The sequence below is a fragment of the Haliotis cracherodii genome, unplaced genomic scaffold (assembly GCF_022045235.1).
Source record: "Haliotis cracherodii isolate W230 unplaced genomic scaffold, xgHalCrac1.p SCAF_28, whole genome shotgun sequence".
NCBI lineage: Eukaryota > Metazoa > Mollusca > Gastropoda > Lepetellida > Haliotidae > Haliotis > Haliotis cracherodii.
In genome coordinates this window covers 4,377,384-4,392,756 of record NW_027266284.1, presented here as the reverse complement: position 1 = coordinate 4,392,756, position 15,373 = coordinate 4,377,384, and the positions used below count along the sequence as shown (strand labels likewise).

The following is a 15,373-nucleotide window of genomic DNA, read 5'->3' as shown; positions in this document are numbered from 1 at the left end:
TACGAGCGTACGGGAAAACGTTTCAGCAACGCTTGCTTTACTCCCAGACCATAAGATAAGATCTTTAAGGGTCTCTGATTTACTCAACGTCGACAGTTTGAGGCTGGAAGTGTAATGGTATGGGGTGTGTCATCACAACGCATTGTTAATTTCAGTTGGAATGGAGTACGTTATGGGATACGTTGGAGATAATATCCTAGCCTTTGTGTAAAAGCAGGAATGCAACGTTACGTTGCATCAGGATAATGTTGAATGACCAAATATTATGTTGTTATTTTCAATAACATAAATTTAACAAGACTTTATACGAAGCACAGTTATTTTCTACGTTAGTGTACATGCAGACGCACACGCTCGCACACTTATAATTGATACCTTTGACACATTTCATGAAATCAAATTGTTATTTAATATCATGAATTAAGCATCCATTTTTAGCAGCGTGAGCAGCGTACGTACATACCAGCACGAACTGAATGAAAAGAAATGGGCAGATGTAGTTTTAAAACGCCATTTACCAAGGTCACTGCTAAAAATAACCGCTCTCTGTCAAAGAAGGGGTAAATATGTTTAAAGCTTGTACATTTTTTAAGATCCTTCAAAAGTGTACAAAATATTGATATCTCATATAAGAAGGTTGTTGTTTATCGTAAATAAAACACTGCAGGGAGAAAAGATATTATCAGTGCAGTGTTTTATTGTACGATAAACAACTCCCACTCGTCATTGATCTACGCAATTGGTATACGATGACATGCATCAACCAAGTCAGCGAGTCTCACTCGATCCCGTTTGTCGCCTCTAACGATAAGCATGGGTTTGCTGAAGACCTATTCTGTACCCGGTTCTTCACTGGTCAGCTGTCATCTAAATGTGTAGAGAAACTCACATGTACAGGTATGGTGCTGACAAACCTAGAAATGAAATCGGGGCAAGTTTTGACCCAAGTTCGGGTTCTGGAAGTCATAAGGACCCAACTCTGCAGAACGAATGGGACTCGGTCAAGGAGGTTCATTTTCTACAACATCCTATTCAAAAAAAGGTCTCAGCCATATCAATATCTGTATTTATGAAAAACAAAATTGAAGAGTGTAACTTTCAAACAATCTCACGATGGTACATTTGTAGTGTTGAAGTTTCTTGCAATGTGGGAGTCGTTGGCACCAATTTGCCTCATTCCCACAACCCCCTTCCCAGTTGTGAATTTGACGTAGCATATTGTTTGTGCTTTTCAAGACCCGTGATGGTTTGGGAACCATCCATTTCATTTTATACCATTTCAGAACGTGCATTTATACGGGCACCCGAAAAAGGCGTGTAGCGATTTTTCAATGCTGCACTGGCATCTTCCAACCAGAGACCATCCGTATATAGCCTCTGTGCAACCAACGGGTTGTGGTCTGGACCTTAAGTTTGCAGTATTTCGGCGACTGCTTTCAGCCGAGTTACTTATTGATAACGGTTGTAATTTTTTAGTCAAATACAATTTTCAAGTGTTGCTTTCTTTTGCCTGGTTGTGTATTTTACAAAGTCCGTTAAAAAACATAAAGGGTGATAAAATCGATTACCCCAGTCATGATCCAAGCCTGCATGGATTTAGACTCGGCGTTTTGTACTCTGACTGGAGATTGGGTTCAGATTGGCAATGTTATATAAATAGTCATTTATTTCCTTCAGCAAAGTGTGAGATTGAATTTCATCTGGAGCATCGAGGCTTTCTTGTAAGACACAATTATCTAATAGGGCCGTGCTCCAATATGAACCGGGTCACTAATTACCGCTGGGCCTCCATTACCCTTTGGTTTGGATTCTTGTTTGAAAATTAGGTGAGCTGACATATATAAAATCCACCCAGAACACATTGGCGTTGCAGGTTTAAATACCAGACACATCACTATACACTATGGCAGACAGGCAACTGACAAATGGTGCGATAGCTGTGTCTCGACAAAAAGCTGAACCAGGTTGTGACGATGACTTATCATGATGTGTGCTGAGAAACCTAAGTTATATATAGTGCTGATAATTACATTTATCCGTAGCACACTATTTGAGGGTATAATAACACGAATAAATAATTACAATGAAATATAGGAAATAACCCTCACTCCGAGCTGAATAAAGACGAATGAATGAATGAATGAATGAATGAACGAATGATCAATACAATGTAACATATTGTATAAATATGTTCACATTCTTATGTATATACAATAACTCGAAAATACCTAATATTCTTATCACCCACCTCATACCTTCATTCAATCATCCATGCATTGTCAGGTGCAGGACTTTAATTAATTTAAAGATAAACAGCTATAATACCACAACACTAAATATGAACACATAAATATACAATTCACACACTAACTGACCTGTGATAAATGAAAATATATCCAGCGATGATAAAACTGACTTGCACCCAAGAGAGACTCCTCCAATGAAAGTGTGAACGTAAGCTGACGAGTCAGATGAGGCACTCTGTCATTGAATATAAGGACTTGGGACATGACAATAGAAACGAAGAGAAACAATAGTGCAAGCAAGCGCAATGGTGACCGTGCGATCAGATGAGACTGAGAGCTTGAACTTTGGCTTCGGAATTGAAACAGAAGCTTACATTTATAAAACACTTGACCATATATACATAATCAAGTACATTGTGCTACTATAGTCCATCATTCTGGCACCTGGTGTTTCACAATTATTTTCCATTAAACCCACAATCAAGTGACGAAAGTTGCTTATTATCGAATAATATACATTGACCTAACTAAAAATACAAGTTTTTTAAAATTTCGTGTCCGAATAATTCTTTTTCATAGTTATCGTGTAATTTTGTGACCGCTGACATGGCCCTACGAACAGATGATTTGACATCACATAACAAGGACATAATGTGTGTCAAACATGGTTGCTGCATGCATGACCCTAGGTCCTCCCACACCTCTGGTTATACCAACAGTACCTGTATATGCGAGAAATCTTATGCAACATGGATGTATGTTGTCAAAGGATGCCCGTTATATTACTCGTAAATTGTGTTGTTAAAACTACCCCTGAATTTCAATTTCAGTTTATATTTTTCCCTTACCTTCGTCCTCCCACTTTACTTTCCATGCTCTCTCACAACCCATGACCCGAATTTCCCACCTGTCCATACCTCCGACCTACCAATGTACTTCCCTTCCCTCCCCCACCCCCCTCCAGTGTCCTCCTTTTCCCCACCTGCCCGTACCTACTTCCTATGAATATACTTCCCTTCACCTCTCCTCCTATATCCTCCTTTTCCCCACCTGCCCGTACCTACTTCCTATCAATATACTTTCCTTCACCCCTCCTCCAATGTCCTGCATTTCCCCACATTTCCCATCTCCTGCTCTCGTGTCTTCGATTTCCTCACCTGCCCCTACTTCCAGCCTACGAGTGTACATCCCTCAACCTCACACCCCCCACCCCTCCTCCAATGTCCTCCATTCCCCACCTGCTCTACCTCCGTCCTACCAGTGTTCTTCTCTTCCCTTCTCCGCCTCCAATGTCCTCCAATTCCCCACCTGCCCCTACCTCAGTCCTAACAACGTACTTCACCTCTCTTCCTCCAATGTCCCCCATTTTCCCACCTGACGTTCCTCCGGCCCACGAGAGTACGTCATTTCCCATCTCCTGCTCCCATGTCTTCGATTTCCTCACCTTCCCCTACTTCCAGCCTACGAGTGTACATCCCTCCACCCCCCACCCCTCCTCCAATGTCCTCCATTTCCCCACCTGCCTCACTGTGAATATTCCTGTTGAGCAACTGTGCCTTGGCGCTATTTTGAATCATGAACCAACCATTATTGCCAGCGGAAGGAGTTAATGAATATTATTTTACAGTGACTTTATTGGCTTCCCTTCTATATGATTATTTTGCATTAGATTAGGATTTCCGGGGATATATATAGATGACTCGTGTTTGATTCCTGTAGTAGCCATTGTGGCACTGCCAATCTTGAACACACCCTAAATCTGATAGAAAATAATACATTGACGTAATTTGTTTATTAAATTCTAAATACAATGGCACTTCCTAAATCTTAACATATTTAGTGTCGGTGTATTTTATTTAACATTGCAAAGGGGGCACACGTGGCCCACAACTAACAACGAATTCGAACTGACTCACTCCTTATCATGTTGCAAACATGAAGTAGATTCATTAAAGCGATCATAAAATCCTCATTCACGCAAGATAACTCCTTTTACATATCAAACTCTACTAGAGTAGCTTCCCTTGGAATTACCTTCGTATTTCACAAGGTTTGTTCTCCATGTTCAACTCATACTGATGACAACCAATTGTTGATGAAGATCTATATATATTTACAATGTACGGCAGACGGAAGTGCTGAGTTATGCATAAAGTCGACGCATGCGTGGTTTTTTGCCCGTAGTGGCGTCATGACAACAGTTAGCCCTTCCTGTGTGTCAGCCATTTTGAGAGATATCACTGGAAGTGTTCTCAGTTTTATCGTGCAAAATACGACTCTAAAAGTGTGTACGACTTGAAGAGGTGGAGAAAACTATGAATCCTACTACGGCAGGTATATAAAGTTTGTATTTTGACCAGTGACAAAGGGACATGTAATTGTTTTAATGTGTTTACAATGCAAGCAATGAAACGCTAATGTTTCCATATATCAGTTCAAATTGCCATTGTCTGTATGTAGTTCTTACATTATAGAGTTGCACAAAAAACAAATTCAGTCTTCGGAATTCTCAGTGTCTTATATTGTAGTGTTTCACAATAACTTAAGATGGTGATTGGCAGCCTGAACATTTTAGGGAATTTAAGTTGTAGCATAAAAAGTGAACATGATACACAACATTTTCGACTTAGTAGAATTCCTGCTCACATGCTAAACTTTTTTTGAAAAAACGTAAATCTAATAAACGGTTTCCAGTTAGATGTTGGACTTCACTATTATCAAAATGACGAATTATTTTGTAGGCAGTTTAGTAAACAATTCATGTTACAGTGCCTGTGACCTGCTTGCCCTCTGGGTTGCTGACAGTGGTGATGGGAGATGAGACCAGATGTCTGGTAGACAACAAGACTATCTGGATACCAGCTGGTAATCCTGTTAACCTCTCCCTGGGTGCTGGTTACCTACAGCCAAAACTCCTGCAGCCTGGAATTCAGCCATCTGTGACTGGTATCCCCCTTACTCCTGCAGTCCAGCCATCACCTTGCAGTAGACGTAGGGAGATGATACCTGTCAGCCAGCCGCCTGTCAGCCTGCCCAGTTCAGTGCTAGACCTGGAGCTGATGAGACCAGAGGTATGCAGGGGTATTCTTTTTTTTTTGGATGAGTTTAAAACTCAAACCATGATTCAAAAGATAAATATACTTATACTTACATGATCATGAAACATAAAAATGATACAATGACTGTATCGCCCATTAGGCCTTCTCCTGTGTTCTGCCCCAACTTGACCCACCCAGTCCAGTTCCTCATCCCCAGTCTATAGCCCATGTTGAAACTCCTGCCATGCCTACAACAAGTTACCCCAAACCCAATGTCCATCAAAAGCTAAAACCTGAGCTCAAGCCCTGCAAACGCAAGCCACGCACGTTCAGGCCAAAACCTCAGCCAAAGCCTCGCTTTCCGAAGGAGAAAATGAGCAAGTATCAGCCAGAGAGCAAGCCCTACTTTGTTCCTCAGCCTCTTGGAGCTCAGCACATCAAAACCCAGAGCAGACCCCTTGGGAATTATATCACAAAGTCTGGGGGTAGAAATAGTATCATTAAGGCCTCACCTAACATTAGTTTTGCTGAACAGTTGTTGTCTGCTGACGGTGCTTACTTAAAGCCAAAGTCTGTCTTGCCCAGTACAGGTTGCAAGACATTCCCTGTCCCTGTTAAGAATGTAAAGGATAAGGTTGTTCCGGCATCAGAGAATCCTAAGTCAGGTAGTGTCACTGTTGCAACAGTAAGTGTAAATTCTGCCAAGTCAGTGGACAGATGTGAGCCCAACTCTGATGATGAATATGATGTGGAATATCTGTATCTTACCAAACTCATTTTAAGGAAAAAGAAGAAACCCACTGCTGAGCCCATCAAGGAGTCACTGCCCTCACGCAAGAGGAAGTGCCCAGATGACAACAGCGAGGTGCCCCAAGCTGTGAAGCAGGCAAGACTGGAGGAGCCCCAGGACACTCTGGAGGACCTGGAAGCTCTCTTGGCTGAGTACAGCTCCAGTCTCTCGTCTGGCACCAGGGACTTCTTCTAAACACTGTAAGGTGCAGGCGACAGGTAGGTATAGATTAGTGTATAGTTAGGTTGATGTTTATACATTATCTTCAACATGTCTTTCACTTATAGTCCTTGTTTTTGCTGTACTTTGTACTGTGCTATACTTCTGTACTATGTACTATCCTACACTACTCTGCTATGTACAATCTGACACTACTCTACCATGCACTGTCATACACTACTATGTTTTGCCATACACTACCCTACAATGTACTACCATCTACTGTGCTACACTTCTGTAATATGTACTATCCTACACAACTCTGCTATGTACAATCTGACACTACTCTACCATGCACTGTCATACACTACTCTGCTATGTTTTGTCATACACTACCCTACTCTGTACTATCCTACACTACTCTACTATGTACTGTACTGCCTCACCCTACCATGGACTGGCCTAATCTACACTATCATGTAATGTGATACACTACTTGAGTCTACTATGTACTTTCATACACCAGGTTTGGAAACTGGCACTAGTCCTGTAGTCCTTGCCAAACTGCCCAATAGTTAAGGTATCTTAAGGACTTGTAGAAATTTGCCATTTTTAAGGATTTTGCTATATGCTATCATTATAAGGACTAGTGGACTAAATATGTTAGTTTCTACACCTGATACACTACTCTGGGCAGGCCTAGTGGTTAAAGCAATTGCTCCGCTGTGATTTTGCTGGAATATTGCTAAAAGCGGCATAAAAACCATACTCACTCACTCACTCACTCCTCTGCACTGTCAAACACTACTTTACTTTGTACTGACCAAATCCACCCTTCCATGTACTGACCTACTCTGACCTCCTATCTATCCTATTCCTATTCTATACTACATTATTCTGCTGTCATACACTACTACCCTATTCTATACTTACTTAATCTATCCAACTATCTCTTCAGTCCACATACTGTCCTACACTGCACTGTATTGGCCTACACTTCCCTACTCTCTACTGTCCGACACTATCCTCTCATGTACTGTCCAACACTACCCCCATGTGTACTGCCAAACACTACTGTATTGTGCACTCACCAGTCATTCACTATGCTATTTAGAACTGCCCTACACTACCCTTACACTGCACTACTATGTACTATCATACTCAATCATTATTTGTACTTTCCTTCACATCCATACTTTGTTACTTTCTTCTTCTCTCCATTCTCTGCTACCCTGTTCTTCCCTTCAAACATTTCTCAGTACCAATGGCTGATGCACCACTCTGTACTATCCCATTTTCCTACTATCTTCCATCCTAGTGCTGTCTCTCTACTCTGTTACTCTTTGGTATTTTGTACTATCTACTATCTAAGTGTTGTCTCTCCTATCCTACTCTCTCCTGTCTTGTACTGTCTGCTGTCTTTATTTTTTTCTCTCTATCTTCCTCTTTCCTGTCTTGTACTATCTACTATCTTATTGTCGTCTCTTCTATCCCACTCACTCCCGTCTTGTACTGTCTGTTATTTAATTTTCTTCTCTCATCTATCACCATCTTTCCTTCCTTGTACTACCTACGATCTTAATGTCCTCTCTACTATCACATTTTCTCCACCTTTGTACTATCTACCATCTAATGTTCCCTCTACTATCCTGCTCTTTCCCGTTTTATACTATCTATTTTCTTAATGTTCCCTCTTTTATACTGTTTTCCTGTCTTGTACTACCTATTATCTGAAAGTTCCCTCTACTATCCTACTCTTTCCTGTCTTGTACTATCTATTATTTCAATCTTCCCCCTACTATCCTACTCTTTCCTGTCTTGTACTATCTATTATCTAAATGTTCCCTCTACAACCTACTCTTTCCTGTCTTGTACTATCTATTATTTTAATGTTCCCTCTACAACCTACTCTTTTCTGTCTTGTACTATCTATTATCTAAATGTTCCCTCTACAACCTACTCTTTTCTGTCTTGTACTATCTATTATTTTAATGTTCCCTCTACAACCTACTCTTTTCTGTCTTGTACTATCTATATTTTCTTAATGCTGTTTCTACTATCCTACTCTTTTTTGGTTTTTTTTCACTATGAACCATCTAAATGTTGTCTGTACTATCAAGTGTTAAAAAATAGACTGTGGAAACATGTCACTGTACAGTTTTGTAAGTGTATGTGAAGAGTGGAAAGGGACGGCTGTGAGGGGAGGTTGGAGGCCGCTTATTTAGTATGTAACTGAAAAAACATGTTTTTGTTTCTAACTTATGTCTTCAATGGTTTTATAATAAAATATCACTTTGCAGTCTAAGTAGTAGTTATGTTTTATTTTAATAACTGAAATTGAATTGTTTTGTTGTAAGCATGCTCGTAAGCTTAGAGCAAAATGTGTCATTGAATTGTCACTCCTTGCATGAAACAAAAGACGAAAAATAATTTTCAACATTGAAATATGGGCATCACCCTCATTTATCCAACACATATATAACTTTGAGATTTTTGTGCATCACTCGAGACTAAATATATTCTCGGGAGTATCACATTTTAAGTTCACTTTGATTATTTGTCAGATACTTAGCAGCAGATATTAAGAGAACATGTTGCAGTTGCTTTAATTACTGTGTCTGACTTTAAGCTAAACGTTACATCATACTGGCAATATTGTCGCAATATAGTGACAAGAGACAACATACGATGTGTCCATTGAGGTATTTTCTCACAAAAAATCAGAAATATTTTTGTTTGACTGTCAAGGTGAGAATGGATACCTCTGATGTGAGTAAAACAAATGTGGAACATACTTGGTAAGATGTGAGTGAGTACCTCTATCGTTTTCCAAACCAATAGACAGATACATCTGTATTGTACTTCTATAGCCTCAGGTGTTTCTCTGAATGCAGCAACACACACATGGAACATGTTATGGTTAACAGGTCAGTGGGTGAGTGATTGAAGTAATGGGTAATTTTACAGCTGTAATGTGGCGGCATGTAAGGTAATCCAGTCTGGACCAGACAAACCACGATGACACACAACAAACCAGGTCACAGCTGGTCCTCCATCAAGTAATATTCGCAGCCAGCAGCTGATTTGACCTACACATTCTTAAGACAAGAATGGGTGACAGGTAAAAGTTTTCTAATATGGAAACCAAAAAGTGTTACTCTGATGAGCACTGATCATAAGTTGATGTAATATGCATGCCACAGCTGGTCCTCCATAGATCACTTTTCACAACTAGCAGCAATTGTCACTAACACATTCTAAAGAGAAGCGTGGGTAAATGGTAAATGTTTCATGATCTGGACACAAAAGGTGGGTCACTCTGATGAGCAATGATGACACATGCATTGATTTATCAAGAATATATTGTTTCACATCATATACTTCTTCCTGAGCAATACACGGTTGAGACACAGATTTGTCTCGTATAGATGTACTTGTGGCATTTTCACAGTTTAATGTCAGCTCGTACATTTGGCAGAGCCGTTCTCTCAACTATTAAGAGAACTTCCTTTTCTGACATGAAATCCGAAACAGTTTATTTATGACCAATGTATGACATAACATGACGGAAATAATGTCATTCACAAGCTCAATTACCTTTTTATTCCTTTAATTAAAAGCAACATAGAAACTGAGGACTGTGTATGGTTTTATACTGCTGTAAATTATTAAACGTCCTTGTCATAAAATAAGCAAATTCAGTTGCTCGAAAGGGCAAAATAGCCATGAACATATTTTTGCCTGAAAATCAGTGATGACACCAGGTGCTCACGAAAATGGTAAACATTTCCTGTCCTACAGGTAGTGCCTGCATGATTTGCATAAGAAAGTATATCTTTGTTTCCTGGCACAACACAGCAGTACTCCTGCCATCCACGGGAGCATGTAAACAAACCAGATAAAATCAAATGATGGACCAGAAATCCAGGCACATGATGGCGCATTTACTTTCTTTGTTGAAACCAAAAGTGAATTAGAAATACCCTAGCCATATCATATGTAGCTGGAGACACGTGTGGAAGTGTTCAACGTTAGTTGTACAAGTCCCAAGAGATGGTTCGTGGCCGATTACAGTGTGCCAGACCTATTGTTCATATCAGGTTTCTCTTGTTAATCTGACATTAATTTTCACAAATGGTCTGAATACATTAACAAGGCTTAACAAAAGACTTATTGCACTATTCCATTGAGGACAATGCTACACGACCTCTGAATTTCAATTTTAGTATATTTTCTCCCTTACCATCGTCCTCCCACTTTACTTCCCATCCTCTCTCATAGACCATGACCCTAATTTCCCACCAGTCCATACCTCCGACCTTTCACAATAGTTCCCTTCAGCTCGGCTACTCCCATGTCATCAAATTCACGACCAGTTTCTACTTGCAGTTTCGAACCCTTATAGATCAACTCACCTCTCCTACTCTAATCTCCCCATCTCCACACCAGCCCTGACCTCCGTTCTCTAATTATACTTTCCTTCCCCTGTCCTACTCCTTTATATCTTCCATTTCTCCATGTGTCCCACCTTCATGCCGCCTCTGTATTATCCCCTCCTTCCCCTGTCTCGTTCGCTCATGTCCCCAGTTTTCCCAACCACTTTTCTTCTTTTCCCCTCTCCTTCTCCCTTGTCTCCTATTTATCAACCAGCTCCTACTTTCTAAACTTGTTCCTACCTCCATCCATCCACTGTTTTTCCCTCCTCTCTGTGTCCTGTCTCCATTTCGTTTCCCTGTCTGTACCTACTTCAGGCCTTCCACCTCACTTCCCTTCTCCACAAATACTCCCATGTACCCCCTTTCCTCTACCTGCTCCTACATCCGTCACACAAATTACTTCCCCTCTCCTCCTCCATTGTCCTCCATTTCCCCACCTGCCCCTACCTCCGTCCTAACAATGTACTTCCCTTCCCCTCTCCTGCTCCTATATCCTCCGATTCCCCACCTGCCCCTACCTCCGTACTAACAATGTACTTCCCTTCCCCTCTCCTTTCAAATGTCCTCCTTTTCTCCACCTGCTCTACCCCCGTCCTACTAGTGTTCTTACCTTCCCCTCTCCACCTCAAATGTTCTCCTTTTCTCCACCTGCTCTACCCCCGTCCTACCAGTGTTCTTGTCTTCCCCTCTCCGCCACCAATGTCCTCCAATTCCCCACCTGCCCCTACCTCAGTCCTAACAACGTACTTCACATCTCCTCCTCCAGTGCCCCCCATTTTCCCACCTGACGTACCTCCGGCCCACGAGAGTACGTCATTTCCCCTCTCCTGCTCCCATGTCTTCGATTTCCTCACCTGCCCCTACTTCCAGCCTCCTACCCCCTACCCCTCCTCCAATGTCCTCCATTTCCCCACCTGCCCTACTTCCACGCAACCACTATAGTTCCCATTTCCTCACCTACTCTATGTCAGCCATTTCCCCACCTGTCCCTACCCCCGGCTTCCCAATATACTTCTTTTCATATCATCTGTTATCATGTTAAGAGCAGTACAGAACAATTAAACAATTTTCAAGAATATCACGCTGTCCTCATTGATGGAACAAATATATACACAACCAGTTCCCAGCCACACATTTCTTACTTTATGGCAAGAATTTCACTATCCCTTTGAATATTCCTGTTGAGCAACTGTGCCTTGGCGCTATTTTTATTCATGCACCAACCATTATTGCCAGCGGAAGGAGTTAATGAATATTATTTTACAGTGACTTTATTGGCTTCCCTTCTATAGGATTATTTTGCATTAGATTAGGATTTCCGGGGATATATATAGATGACTCGTGTTTGATTCCTGTAGTAGCCATTATGGCACTGCCAATCTTGAACATACCCTTAATCTGATAGAAAATAATACATTGACGTAATTTGTTTATTAAATTCTAGATACAATGGCACTGCCTAAACCTTAACAGATGTAGTGTCGGTGTATTTTATTTAACATTGCAAAGGGGGCACACGTGGCCCACAACTAACAACGAATTCGAACTGACTCACTCACTATCATTGCAAACATGAAGTAGATTCATAAAAGCGATCATAAAATCCTCATTCACGCAAGATAACTCCTTTTACATATCAAACTCTACTAGAGTAGCTTCCCTTGGAATGACCTTCGTATTTCACAAGGTTTGTTCTCCATGTTCAACTCATACTGATGACAACAAAGTGTTGATGTAGATCTATATATATTTACAATGTAAGGCAGACGGAAGTGCTGAGTTATGCATAAAGTCGACGCATGCGTGGTTTTGCCTAGAGTAGCGGCGTCATGACAACAGTTAGGCCTTCCTGTGTGTCAGCCATTTTGAGAGATATCACTGGAAGTGTTCTCAGTTTTATCGTGCAAAATACGACTCTAAAAGTGTGTACGACTTGAAGAGGTGGAGAAAACTATGAATCCTACTACGGCAGGTATATAAAGTTTGTATTTTGACCAGTGACAAAGGGACATGTAATTGTTTTAATGTGTTTACAATGCAAGCAATGAAACGCTAATGTTTCCATATATCAGTTCAAATTGCCATTGTCTGTATGTAGTTCTTACATTATAGAGTTGCACAAAAAACAAATTCAGTCTTCGGAATTCTCAGTGTCTTATATTGTAGTGTTTCACAATAACTTAAGATGGTGATTGGCAACCTGAACATTTTAGGGAATTTAAGTTGTAGCATAAAAAGTGAACATGATACACAACATTTTCGACTTAGTAGAATTCCTGCTCACATGCTAAACTTTTTTTGAAAAAACGTAAATCTAATAAACGGTTTCCAGTTAGATGTTGGACTTCACTATTATCAAAATGACGAATTATTTTGTAGGCAGTTTAGTAAACAATTCATGTTACAGTGCCTGTGACCTGCTTGCCCTCTGGGTTGCTGACAGTGGTGATGGGAGATGGGACCAGATGTCTGGTAGACAACAAGACTATCTGGATACCAGCTGGTAATCCTGTTAACCTCTCCCTGGGTGCTGGTTACCTACAGCCAAAACTCCTGCAGCCTGGAATTCAGCCATCTGTGACTGGTATCCCCCTTACTCCTGCAGTCCAGCCATCACCTTGCAGTAGACGTAGGGAGATGATACCTGTCAGCCAGCCGCCTGTCAGCCTGCCCAGTTCAGTGCTAGACCTGGAGCTGATGAGACCAGAGGTATGCAGGGGTATTCTTTTTTTTTTGGATGAGTTTAAAACTCAAAACCATGATTCAAAAGATAAATATACTTATACTTACATGATCATGAAACATAAAAAATGATACAATGACTGTATCGCCCATTAGGCCTTCTCCTGTGTTCTGCCCCAACTTGACCCACCCAGTCCAGTTCCTCATCCCCAGTCTATAGCCCATGTTGAAACTCCTGCCATGCCTACAACAAGTTACCCCAAACCCAATGTCCATCAAAAGCTAAAACCTGAGCTCAAGCCCTGCAAACGCAAGCCACGCACGTTCAGGCCAAAACCTCAGCCAAAGCCTCGCTTTCCGAAGGAGAAAATGAGCAAGTATCAGCCAGAGAGCAAGCCCTACTTTGTTCCTCAGCCTCTTGGAGCTCAGCACATCAAAACCCAGAGCAGATCCTTTGGGAACCATATCACAAAGTCTGGGGGTAGAAATAGTATCATTAAGGCCTCACCTAACATTAGTTTTACTGAACAGTTGTTGTCTGCTGACGGTGCTTACTTAAAGCCAAAGTCTGTCTTGCCCAGTACAGGTTGCAAGACATTCCCTGTCCCTGTTAAGAATGTAAAGGATAAGGTTGTTCCGGCATCAGAGAATCCTAAGTCAGGTAGTGTCACTGTTGCAACAGTAAGTGTAAATTCTGCCAAGTCAGTGGACAGATGTGAGCCCAACTCTGATGATGAATATGATGTGGAATATCTGTATCTTACCAAACTCATTTTAAGGAAAAAGAAGAAACCCACTGCTGAGCCCATCAAGGAGTCACTGCCCTCACGCAAGAGAAAGTGCCCAGATGACAACAGCGAGGTGCCCCAAGCTGTGAAGCAGGCACGACTGGAGGAGCCCCAGGACACTCTGGAGGACCTGGAAGCTCTCTTGGCTGAGTACAGCTCCAGTCTCTCGTCTGGCACCAGGGACTTCTTCTAAACACTGTAAGGTGCAGGCGACAGGTAGGTATAGATTAGTGTATAGTTAGGTTGATGTTTATACATTATCTTCAACATGTCTTTCACTTATAGTCCTTGTTTTTGCTGTACTTTGTACTGTGCTATACTTCTGTACTATGTACTATCCTACACTACTCTGCTATGTACAATCTGACACTACTCTACCATGCACTGTCATACACTACTATGTTTTGCCATACACTACCCTACAATGTACTACCATCTACTGTGCTACACTTCTGTAATATGTACTATCCTACACAACTCTGCTATGTACAATCTGACACTACTCTACCATGCACTGTCATACACTACTCTGCTATGTTTTGTCATACACTACCCTACTCTGTACTATCCTACACTACTCTACTATGTACTGTACTGCCTCACCCTACCATGGACTGGCCTAATCTACACTATCATGTAATGTGATACACTACTTGAGTCTACTATGTACTTTCATACACCAGGTTTGGAAACTGGCACTAGTCCTGTAGTCCTTGCCAAACTGCCCAATAGTTAAGGTATCTTAAGGACTTGTAGAAATTTGCCATTTTTAAGGATTTTGCTATATGCTATCATTATAAGGACTAGTGGACTAAATATGTTAGTTTCTACACCTGATACACTACTCTGGGCAGGCCTAGTGGTTAAAGCAATTGCTCCGCTGTGATTTTGCTGGAATATTGCTAAAAGCGGCATAAAAACCATACTCACTCACTCACTCACTCCTCTGCACTGTCAAACACTACTTTACTTTGTACTGACCAAATCCACCCTTCCATGTACTGACCTACTCTGACCTCCTATCTATCCTATTCCTATTCTATACTACATTATTCTGCTGTCATACACTACTACCCTATTCTATACTTACTTAATCTATCCAACTATCTCTTCAGTCCACATACTGTCCTACACTGCACTGTATTGGCCTACACTTCCCTACTCTCTACTGTCCGACACTATCCTCTCATGTACTGTCCAACACTACCCCCATGTGTACTGCCAAACACTACTG

At 41.2% G+C, this 15,373-nt stretch overlaps 2 pseudogenes; both read left to right on the top strand.

Moving 5' to 3' along the window:
- The first annotated feature begins 1,903 nt into the window (after positions 1-1,903).
- LOC139473331 (proline-rich protein 36-like) lies at positions 1,904-6,269 on the top strand (annotated as a pseudogene).
- A 6,199-nt stretch (positions 6,270-12,468) lies between these two features.
- On the top strand, positions 12,469-14,332 carry LOC139473409 (uncharacterized; annotated as a pseudogene).
- Positions 14,333-15,373: the final 1,041 nt, after the last annotated feature.